The following is a 12,760-nucleotide window of genomic DNA, read 5'->3' on the forward strand; positions in this document are numbered from 1 at the left end:
TCAGGTGTATTGATGTGTTCATCAGGTGTATTGATGTGTTCATCAGGTGAGTGTATTGATGTGTTCATCAGGTGTATTGATGTGTTCATCAGGTGAGTGTATTGATGTTTTCATCAGGTGTATTGATGTGTTCATCAGGTGTATTGATGTTCCATCAGTGTGTATTGATGTGTTCATCAGGTGAGTGTATTGATGTGTTCATCAGGTGTATTGATGTGTTCATCAGGTGAGTGTATTGATGTGTTCATCAGGTGAGTGTATTGATGTGTTCATCAGGTGAGTGTATTGATGTGTTCATCAGTGAGTGTATTGATGTGTTCATCAGGTGAGTGTATTGATGTGTTCATCAGGTGTGTATTGATGTGTCCATCAGGTGAGTGTATTGATGTGTTCATCAGGTGAGTGTATGTGTTCATCAGGTGAGTGTATTGATGTGTTCATCAGGTGAGTGTATTGATGTGTTCATCAGGTGAGTGTATTGATGTGTTCATCAGGTGTATTGATGTGTTCATCAGGTGTATTGATGTGTTCATCAGGTGTATTGATGTGTTCATCAGGTGTATTGATGTTTTCATCAGGTGTATTGATGTGTTCATCAGGTGTATTGATGTGTTCATCAGGTGTATTGATGTCAGGGTTGTTGCATCAGGGAGTGGTGATGTGTGTTCATCAGGTGTGTGTGCATCAGTGTGATGATGTGATGGTTCATCATGTGGTCATTGAGTGTTAGTGAGGTGATTGTATGTGATCAGGTGAGGTGAGTGATGGAGGTGAGGTGGAGATGTGTGTGTTCAGATGTGTGAGTGTGATTGATGTGTTCATCAGGTGAGTGTATTCATCAGGTGTCATCAGGTTGGAGTGTATTGATGTGTTCATCAGGTGTATTGATGTGTCCATCAGGTGAGTGTATTGATGTGTTCATCAGGAGTGTATTGATGTGTTCATCAGGTGAGTGTATTGATGTGTTCATCAGGTGTATTGATGTGTTCATCAGGTGAGTTATTGATGTGTTCATCAGGTGTATTGATGTGTTCATCAGGTGAGTGTATGATGTTTCATCAGGTGTATTGATGTGTTCATCAGGTGTATTGATGTGTTCATCAGGTGAGTGTATATTTGTTCCTCAGGTGAGTGTATTGATGTGTTCATCAGGTGAGTGTATTGATTGTTCATCAGGTGAGTGTATTGATGTGTCCATCAGTGAGTGTATTGATGTGTCCATCAGTGAGTGTATTGATTGTTCATCAGGTGTATTGATGTGTTCATCAGGTGAGTGTATTGATGTGTCCATCAGGTGTATTGATGTGCCATCAGGTGAGTGTATTGATGTGTTCATCAGTGAGTGTATTGATGTGTTCATCAGGTGTATTGATGTGTTCATCAGGTGAGTGTATTGATGTGTTCATCAGGTGTATTGATGTGTTCATCAGGTGTTATTTGTTCATCAGGTGTATTGATGTGTTCATCAGTGTATTGATGTGTTCATCAGGTGTATTGATGTGTTCATCAGGTGAGTGTATTGTGTGTTCATCAGGTGAGTGTATTGATGTGTTCCATCAGGTGAGTGTATTGATGTGTTCATCAGGTGTATTGATGTGTTCATCAGGTGAGTGTATTGATGTGTCCATCAGTGTATTGATGTGTTCATCAGGTGAGTGTATTGATGTGTTCATCAGGTGAGTGTATTGATGTGTTCATCAGGTGAGTGTATTGATGTGTTCATCAGGTGAGTGTATTGATGTGTCATCAGTGAGTGTATTGATGTGTTCATCAGGTGAGTGTTGATGTGTCATCAGGTGAGTGTATTGATGTGTTCATCAGGTGTATTGATGTGTTCATCAGGTGAGTGTATTGATGTGTTCATCAGGTGTATTGATGTGTTCATCAGGTGTATTGATGTGTTCATCAGGTGAGTGTGTATTGATGTGTTCATCAGGTGATTGTATGTGTTCATCAGGTTATTGATGTGTTCATCAGGTGAGTGTATTGATGTGTCATCAGGTGAGTGTATTGATGTGTTCATCAGTGAGTGTATTGATGTGTCCATCAGGTGAGTGTATTGATGTGTTCATCAGGTGTATTGATGTGTTCATCAGGTGTATTGATGTGTTCATCAGGTGAGTGTATTGATGTTTCATCAGGTGAGTGTATTGATGTGTTCATCAGGTGTTGATGTGTTCATCAGGTGTATATGTGTTCATCAGGAGTGTATTGATGTGTTCATCAGGTGAGTGATTGATGTGTTCATCAGGTGATGTATTGATTGTGTTCATCAGGGATGTGTTGATGTGTCATCAGGTGAGTGTATTGATGTGTTCATCAGGTGAGTGTATTGATGTGTTCATCAGGTGATGTATTGATGTGTTCATCAGGTGAGTGTATTGATGTGTTCATCAGGTGTATTGATGTGTTCATCAGGTGAGTGTATTGATGTTTCATCAGGGTATTGATGTGTTCATCAGGAGTGTATTGATGTGTTCATCAGGTGTATTGATGTGTTCATCAGGTGTATTGATGTGTTCATCAGGTGTATTGATGTTTCATCAGGTGTATTGATGTGTTCATCAGGTGAGTGTATTGATGTGTTCATCAGGTGTATTGATGTGTTCATCAGGTGAGTGTATTGATGTGTTCATCAGTGTATTGATGTGTTTTCATCAGGTGGTATGATGTGTTCATCAGGTGAGTGTATTGATGTGTTCATCAGGTGAGTGTATTGATGTGTTCATCAGTGAGTGTATTGATGTGTTCATCAGGTGAGTTATTGATGTGTTCATCAGGTGAGTGTATTGATGTGTTCATCAGGTGATTGTATTGATGTGTTCATCAGTGGTGATGTATTGATGTGTTCATCAGGTGAGTGTATTGATGTGTTCATCAGGTGAGTGTATTGATGTGTCCATCAGGTGAGTGATTTATGTGTCCATCAGGTGAGTGTATTGATGTGTTCATCAGGTGAGTGTATTGATGGTTCATCAGGTGAGTGTATTGATGTGTTCATCAGGTGAGTGTATTGATGTGTTCATCAGGTGTATTGATGTGTTCATCAGGTGGTTGATGTGTTCATCAGGTGTTTGATGTGTTCATCAGGTGTATTGATTTTCATCAGGTGGTATTGATGTGTTCATCAGGTGTATTGATGTGTTCATCAGGTGTATTGATGTGTTCATCAGGTGTATATGTGTTTCATCAGGTGAGTGTATTGATGTGTCCATCAGGTGAGTGTATATTGTTCATCAGGTGAGTGTATTGATGTGTTCATCAGGTGAGTGTATTGAGTGTTCATCAGGTGAGTGTATTGATGTGTTTCATCAGGTGTATTGATGTGTTCATCAGTGAGTGTATTGATGTGTTCATCAGGTGAGTGTATTGATGTTTCATCAGTGAGTGTATTGATGTGTCCATCAGGTGAGTTTGATGTGTTCATCAGGTGTATTGATGTGTTCATCAGGTGAGTGTATTGATGTGTTCATCAGTGTTTGATGATGTTCATCAGGTGAGTGTATTGATGTGTCATCAGGTGTATTGATGTGTTCATCAGGGTGTATTGATGTGTTCATCAGGTGAGTGTATTGATGTGTTCATCAGGTGAGTTATTGATGTGTTCATCAGGTGAGTGTATTGATGTGTCCATCAGGTGAGTGTATTGATGTTTCATCAGGTGAGTGTATTGATGTGTCCATCAGGTGAGTGTATTGATGTTTCATCAGGTGTATTGATGTGTTCATCAGGTGAGTGTATTGATGTGTCCATCAGTGAGTGTATTGATGTGTTCATCAGGTGTATTGATGTGTTCATCAGGTAGTGTATGATGTGTCCATCAGGTGAGTGTATTGATGTGTTCATCAGGTGAGTGTATTGATGTGTTCATCAGGTGAGTGTATTGATGTGTTCATCAGGTGTATTGATGTGTTCATCAGGTGTATTGATGTGTTCATCAGGTGTATTGATGTGTCCATCATGAGTGTATTGATGTTGTTCATCAGGTGAGTGTATTGATGTGTTCATCAGGTGAGTGTATTGATGTGTTCATCAGGTGAGTGTATTGATGTGTTCATCAGGTTGTATTGATGTGTTCATCAGGTGAGTGTATTGATGTTTCATCAGTGAGTGTATTGATTGTTCATCAGTGAGTGTATTGATTGTTCATCAGGTGAGTGTATTGATGTGTTCATCAGGTGAGTGTATTGATGTGTTCATCAGGTGTATTGATGTGTTCATCAGTGAGTGTATTGATGTGTCATCAGGTGTATTGATGTGTTCATCAGGTGAGTGTATGATGTGTTCATCAGGTGTATTGATGTGTTCATCAGTGAGTGTATTGATGTGTTCATCAGTGAGTGTATTGATGTGTTCATCAGGTGAGTGTATTGATGTGTTCATCAGGTGAGTGTATTGATGTGTTCATCAGGTGAGTGTTGATGTTCATCAGGTGAGTGTATTGATGTGTTCATCAGGTGAGTGTATTGATGTGTTCATCAGGTGAGTGTATTGATGTGTTCATCAGGTGTATTGATGTTTCATCAGGTGTATTGATGTGTCCATCAGTGTATTGATGTGTCATCAGGTGAGTGTATTGATGTGTTCATCAGGTGAGTGTATTGATGTGTTCATCAGGTGAGTGTATTGATGTGTTCATCAGGTGATGTATGATGTTTCATCAGGTGAGTGTTTGATGTGTTCATCAGGTGTGTATTGATGTGTCATCAGGTGAGTGTATTGATGTGTTCATCAGGTGATGTATTGATGTGTTCATCAGGTGAGTGTATTGATGTGTCATCAGGTGAGTGTATTGATGTGTTCATCAGGTAGTGTATTGATGTGTTCATCAGGTGAGTGTATTGATGTGTTCATCAGGTGTATTGATGTGTTCATCAGGTGTATTGATGTGTTCATCAGGTGTATTGATGTGTTCATCATCAGTGTATTGATGTGTTCATCAGGTGTATTGATGTGTTCATCAGTGTATTGATGTGTTCATCAGGTGTATTGATGTGTTCATCAGGTGAGTGTATTGATGTGTCCATCAGGTGAGTGTATTGATGTGTCCATCAGGTGAGTGTATTGATGTGTTCATCAGGTGTATTGATGTGTTCATCAGGTGAGTGTATTGATGTGTCATCAGGTGAGTGATTGATGTGTTCATCAGGTGAGTGTATTGATGTGTCCATCAGGTGAGTATATGATGTGTCCATCAGTGAGTGTATTGATGTGTTTCATCAGGGTGTATTGATGTTGTTCATCAGGTGAGTGTATTGATGTGTTCATCAGTGAGTGTATTGATGTGTTCATCAGGTGAGTGTATTGATGTGTTCATCAGGTGAGTGTATTGATGTGTTCATCAGGTGAGTGTTTGATGTGTTCATCAGGTGAGTGTATTGATGTGTTCATCAGGTGAGTGTATTGATGTGTCCATCAGGTGAGTGTATTGATGTGTCATCAGGTGTATTGTGTGTTCATCAGGTGTATGATGTGTTCATCAGGTGTATTGATGTGTTCATCAGGTGAGTGTATTGATGTGTCCATCAGGTGAGTGTATTGATTGTGTTCATCAGGTGTGTATTGATGTGTTCATCAGGTGAGTGTATTGATGTGTTCATCAGTGAGTGTATTGATGTGTTCATCAGGTGAGTGTATTGATGTGTTCATCAGGTGAGTGTATTGATGTGTTCATCAGGTGAGTGTATTGATGTGTTCATCAGTGAGTGTATTGATGTGTTCATCAGGTGTATTTTTGTTTTCAGGAGTGTATTGATGTTCATCAGGTGAGTGTATTGATGTGTTCATCAGTGAGTGTATTGATGTGTTCATCAGGTGTATTGATGTGTTCATCAGGTGTATTGATGTGTTCATCAGGTGTATTTGATGTTTCATCAGGTGTATTGATGTGTTCATCAGGTGTATTGATGTGTTCATCAGGTGAGTATTGATGTGTTCATCAGGTGTATTGATGTTTCATCAGGTGAGTGTATTGATGTGTTCCATCAGGTGAGTGTATGATGTGTCCATCAGGTGAGTGTATTGATGTGTTCATCAGGTGTATTGATGTGTTCATCAGGTAGTGTATTGATGGTTCATCAGGTGAGTGTATTGATGTGTTCATCAGGTGAGTGTATTGATGTGTCCATCAGGTGAGTGTATTGATGTGTTCATCAGGTGAGTGTTTGATGTGTTCATCAGGTGAGTGTATTGATGTGTTCATCAGGTGTATTGATGTGTTCATCAGGTGAGTGTATTGATGTGTTCATCAGGTGTATTGATGTGTTTCATCATGAGTGTATTGATGTGTTCATCAGTGTATTGATGTGTTTTCATCAGGTGAGTGATGATGTTTCATCAGGTGATGTAGTGATTGATGTGTTCATCAGGTGAGTGTATTGATGTGTTCATCAGTGAGTGTATTGATGTGTTCATCAGGTGAGTGTATTGATGTGTTCATCAGGTGAGTGTATTGATTGTTCCATCAGGTGATGTATTGATGTGTTCATCAGGTGAGTGTATTGATGTGTCCATCAGGTGAGTGTATTGATGTGTTCATCAGTGAGTGTATGATGTGTCATCAGGTGTATTGATGTGTTCATCAGGTGGTGTATTGATGTGTTCATCAGGGGAGTGTATTGAATGTGTCCATAGGTGAGTGTATTGGATGTGTTCATCAGTGTGTATTGATGTGTTCATCAGGTGTATTGATGTGTCCATCAGGTGTATTGATGTGTCCATCAGGTGAGTGTATTGATGTGTCCATCAGGTGAGTGTATTGATGTGTTCATCAGGTGAGTGTATTGATGTGTTCATCAGGTGAGTGTATTGATGTGTTCATCAGGTGAGTGTATTGATGTGTTCATCAGGTGAGTGTATTGATGTGTCCATCAGGTGAGTGTATGATGTGTCCATCAGGTGAGTGTATTGATGTGTTCATCAGGTGAGTGTATTGATGTGTTCATCAGGTGAGTGTATTGATGTGTTCATCAGGTGAGTGTATTGATGTGTTCATCACGTGAGTGTATTGATGTGTTCATCAGGTGTATTGATGTGTTCATCAGGTGTATTGATGTGTTCATCAGGTGTATTGATGTTATCATCAGGTGTATTGATGTTGTTCATCAGGTGTATTGATGTGTTCATCAGGTGTATTGATGTGTTCATCAGGTGTAAATGATGTGTTCATCAGGTGAGTGTATTGATGTGTCCATCAGGTGAGTGTATTGATGTGTCCATCAGGTGAGTGTATTGATGTGTTCATCGGGTGTATTGATGTGTTCATCAGGTGAGTGGATTGATGTGTTCATCAGGTGAGTGGATTGATGTGTCATCAGGTGAGTGTATTGATGTGTCCATCAGGTGAGTGTATTGATGTGTCCAACAGGTGAGTGTATTGATGTGTCCATCAGGTGAGTGTATTGATGTGTTCATCAGGTGTATTGATGTGTTCATCAGGTGAGTGTATTGATGTGTTCATCAGGTGTATTGATGTGTTCATCAGGTGAGTGTATTGATGTGTTCATCAGGTGTATGATGTGTTTCATCAGGTGTATTGATGTGTTCATCAGGTGAGTGTATTGATGTGTTCATCAGGTGAGTGTATTGATGTGTTCATCAGGTGAGTGTATTGATGTGTCCATCAGGTGAGTGTATTGATGTGTCCATCAGGTGAGTGTATTGATGTGTCCATCAGGTGTATTGATGTGTCCATCAGGTGTATTGATGTGTTCATCAGGTGAGTGTATTGATGTGTTCATCAGGTGAGTGTATTGATGTGTCCATCAGGTGTATTGATGTGTCCATCAGGTGTATTGATGTGTTCATCAGGTGAGTGTATTGATGTGTTCATCAGGTGAGTGTATTGATGTGTTCATCAGGTGAGTGTATTGATGTGTTCATCAGGTGAGTGTGTTGATGTGTTCATCAGGTGAGTGTATTGATGTGTTCATCAGGTGAGTGTATTGATGTGTTCATCAGGTGAGTGTATTGATGTGTTCATCAGGTGAGTGTATTGGATGTGTTTCATCAGGTGTATTGATGTGTTCATCAGGTGAGTGTATTGATGTGTTCATCAGGTGTATTGGATGTGTTCATCAGGTGAGTGTATTGATGTGTTCATCAGGTGTACTGATGTGTTCATCAGGTGTATGATGTTCATCAGGTGTATTTGATGTGTTCATCAGGTGTATTGATGTGTTCATCAGGTGAGTGTATTGATGTGTTCATCAGGTTGTATTGATGTGTTCATCAGGAGTGTATTGATGTGTTCATACAGGTGTATTGTGTTCATCAGTGTATTGATGTGTCATCAGGTGAGTGTATTTGATGTGTTCATCAGGTGAGTGTATTGATGTGTTCATCAGGTGAGTGTATTGATGTGTTACATCAGGTGAGTGTATTGATGTGTACATCAGGTGAGTGTATTGATGTGTTCATCAGGTGAGTGTATTGATGTGTTCATCAGGTGAGTGTATTGATGTGGTTCATCAGGTGAGTGTATTGATGTGTCATCAGGTGAGTGTATTGATGTGTCCATCAGGTGAGTGTATTGATGTGTCCATCAGGTGAGTGTATTGATGTGTTCATCAGGTGAGTGTATTGATGTGTTCATCAGGTGAGTGTATTGATGTGTTCATCAGGTGAGTGTATTGATGTGTTCATCAGGCTGAGTGTATTGATGTGGTTGATGTGTTCATCAGGTGTATTGATGTGTTCATCAGGTGTATTGATGTTATCATCAGGTGTATTGATGTGTTCATCAGGTGTATTGATGTGTTCATCAGGTGTATTGATGTGTTCATCAGGTGTAATGATGTGTTCATCAGGTGAGTGTATTGATGTGTCCATCAGGTGAGTGTATTGATGTGTCCATCAGGTGAGTGTATTGATGTGTTCATCGGGTGTATTGATGTGTTTCATCAGGTGAGTGGATTGATGTGTTCATCAGGTGAGTGGATTGATGTGTTCATCAGGTGAGTGTATTGATGTGTCCATCAGGTGAGTGTATTGATGTGTCCAACAGGTGAGTGTATTGATGTGTCCATCAGGTGAGTGTATTGATGTGTTCATCAGGTGTATTGATGTGTTCATCAGGTGTTATTGATGTGTTCATCAGGTGAGTGTATTGATGTGTTCATCAGGTGTATTGATGTGTTCATCAGGTGAGTGTATTGATGTGTTCATCAGGTGTATTGATGTGTTCATCAGGTGTATTGATGTGTTCATCAGGTGAGTGTATTGATGTGTTCATCAGGTGAGTGTATTGATGTGTTCATCAGGTGAGTGTATTGATGTGTCCATCAGGTGAGTGTATTGATGTGTCCATCAGGTGAGTGTATTGATGTGTCCATCAGGTGAGTGTATTGATGTGTTCATCAGGTGTATTGATGTGTTCATCAGGTGAGTGTATTGATGTGTCCATCAGGTGTATTGATGTGTCCATCAGGTGAGTGTATTGATGTGTTCATCAGGTGAGTGTATTAATGTGTTCATCAGGTGAGTGTATTGATGTGTTCATCAGGTGAGTGTATTGATGTGTTCATCAGGTGAGTGTATTGATGTGTTCATCAGGTGAGTGTATTGATGTGTACATCAGGTGAGTGTATTGATGTGTTCATCAGGTGAGTGTATTGATGTGTTCATCAGGTGAGTGTATTGATGTGTTTCATCAGGTGAGTGTATTGATGTGTTCATCAGGTGAGTGTATTGATGTGTCCATCAGGTGAGTGTATTGATGTGTCCATCAGGTGAGTGTATTGATGTGTTCATCAGGTGAGTGTATTGATGTGTTCATCAGGTGAGTGTATTGATGTGTTCATCAGGTGAGTGTATTGATGTGTTCATCAGGTGTATTGAATGTGTTCATCAGGTGTATTGATGTGTTTATCAGGTGTATTGATGTGTTCATCAGGTGTATTGATGTTATCATCAGGTGTATTGATGTGTTCATCAGGTGTATTGATGGTGTTCATCAGGTGTATTGATGTGTTCATCAGGTGTAATGATGTGTTATCAGGTGAGTGTATTGATGTGTCCATCAGGTGAGTGTATTGATGTGTCCATCAGGTGAGTGTATTGATGTGTTCATCGGGTGTATTGATGTGTTCATCAGGTGAGTGGATTGATGTGTTCATCAGGTGAGTGGATTGATGTGTTCATCAGGTGAGTGTATTGATGTGTCCATCAGGTGAGTGTATTGATGTGTCCAACAGGTGAGTGTATTGATGTGTCCATCAGGTGAGTGTATTGATGTGTTCATCAGGTGTATTGATGTGTTCATCAGGTGAGTGTATTGATGTGTTCATCAGGTGTATTGATGTGTTCATCAGGTGAGTGTATTGATGTGTTCATCAGGTGTATTGATGTGTTCATCAGGTGTATTGATGTGTTCATCAGGTGAGTGTATTGATGTGTTCATCAGGTGAGTGTATTGATGTGTTCATCGGGTGAGTGTATTGATGTGTCCATCAGGTGAGTGTATTGATGTGTCCATCAGGTGAGTGTATTGATGTGTCCATCAGGTGAGTGTATTGATGTGTTCATCAGGTGTATTGATGTGTTCATCAGGTGAGTGTATTGATGTGTTCATCAGGTGAGTGTATTAATGTGTTCATCAGGTGAGTGTATTGATGTGTTCATCAGGTGAGTGTATTGATGTGTTCATCAGGTGAGTGTATTGATGTGTCCATCAGGTGAGTGTATTGATGTGTCCATCAGGTGAGTGTATTGATGTGTCCATCAGGTGAGTGTATTGATGTGTTCATCAGGTGAGTGTATTGATGTGTCCATCAGGTGAGTGTATTGATGTGTTCATCAGGTGAGTGTATTGATGTGTTCATCAGGTGAGTGTATTGATGTGTCCATCAGGTGAGTGTATTGATGTGTCCATCAGGTGAGTGTATTGATGTGTCCATCAGGTGAGTGTATCGATGTGTCCATCAGGTGAGTGTATTGATGTGTTCATCAGATGTATTGATGTGTTCATCAGGTGAGTGTATTGATGTGTCCATCAGGTGTATTGATGTGTCCATCAGGTGAGTGTATTGATGTGTCCATCAGGTGAGTGTATTGATGTGTTCATCAGGATGAGTGTATTGATGTGTTCATCAGGTGAGTGTATTGATGTGTCCATCGGGTGTATTGATGTGTCCATCAGGTGAGTGTATTGATGTGTTCATCAGGTGAGTGTATTAATGTGTTCATCAGGTGAGTGTATTGATGTGTTCATCAGGTGTATTGATGTGTTCATCAGGTGAGTGTATTGATGTGTTCATCAGGTGTATTGATGTGTTCATCAGGTGAGTGTGTTGATGTGTTCAACAGGTGAGTGTATTGATGTGTTCATCAGGTGTATTGATGTGTTCATCAGGTGTATGATTGTTCATCAGGTGTATTGATGTGTTCATCAGGTGAGTGTATTGATGTGTTCATCAGGTGAGTGTATTGATGTGTTCATCAGGTGAGTGTATTGATGTGTTCATCAGGTGAGTGTATTGATGTGTCCATCAGGTGAGTGTATTGATGTGTCCATCAGGTGAGTGTATTGATGTGTCCATCAGGTGAGTGTATTGATGTGTACATCAGGTGAGTGTATTGATGTGTTCATCAGGTGAGTGTATTGATGTGTCCATCAGGTGAGTGTATTGATGTGTTCATCAGGTGAGTGTATTGATGTGTTCATCAGGTGAGTGTATTGATGTGTCCATCAGGTGTATTGATGTGTCCATCAGGTGAGTGTATTGATGTGTTCATCGGGTGAGTGTATTAATGTGTTCATCAGGTGAGTGTATTGATGTGTTCATCAGGTGTATTGATGTGTTCATCAGGTGAGTGTATTGATGTGTTCATCAGGTGTATTGATGTGTTCATCAGGTGAGTGTGTTGATGTGTTCATCAGGTGAGTGTATTGATGTGTTCATCAGGTGTATTGATGTGTTCATCAGGTGTATTGATGTGTTCATCAGGTGAGTGTATTGATGTGTTCATCAGGTGAGTGTATTGATGTGTTCATCAGGTGTATTGATGTGTTCATCAGGTGTATTGATGTGTTCATCAGGTGAGTGTATTGATGTGTTCATCAGGTGTATTGATGTGTTCATCAGGTGAGTGTATTGATGTGTTCATCAGGTGAGTGTGTTGATGTGTTCATCAGGTGAGTGTATTGATGTGTTCATCAGGTGAGTGTATTGATGTGTTCATCAGGTGAGTGTATTGATGTGTTCATCAGGTGAGTGTATTGATGTGTTCATCAGGTGAGTGTATTGATGTGTTCATCAGGTGAGTGTATTGATGTGTCCATCAGGTGTATTGATGTGTTCATCAGGTGAGTGTATTGATGTGTTCATCAGGTGTATTGATGTGTTCATCAGGTGAGTGTATTGATGTGTTCATCAGGTGTATTGATGTGTTCATCAGGTGAGTGTATTGATGTGTTCATCAGGTGTATTGATGTGTTCATCAGGTGTATTGATGTGTTCATCAGGTGTATTGATATGTTCATCAGGTGAGTGTATTGATGTGTTCATCAGGTGAGTGTATTGATGTGTTCATCAGGTGAGTGTATTGATGTGTTCATCAGGTGAGTGTATTGATGTGTTCATCAGGTGTATTGATGTGTTCATCAGGTGTATTGATGTGTCCATCAGGTGTATTGATGTGTTCATCAGGTGTATTGATGTGTTCATCAGGTGTATTGATGTGTTCATCAGGTGAGTGTATTGATGTGTCCATCAGGTGTATTGATGTGTTCATCAGGTGTATTGATGTGTTCATCAGGTGT

This window comes from Oncorhynchus kisutch, linkage group LG22 (assembly GCF_002021735.2).
Source record: "Oncorhynchus kisutch isolate 150728-3 linkage group LG22, Okis_V2, whole genome shotgun sequence".
NCBI classification, from domain to species: domain Eukaryota; kingdom Metazoa; phylum Chordata; class Actinopteri; order Salmoniformes; family Salmonidae; genus Oncorhynchus; species Oncorhynchus kisutch.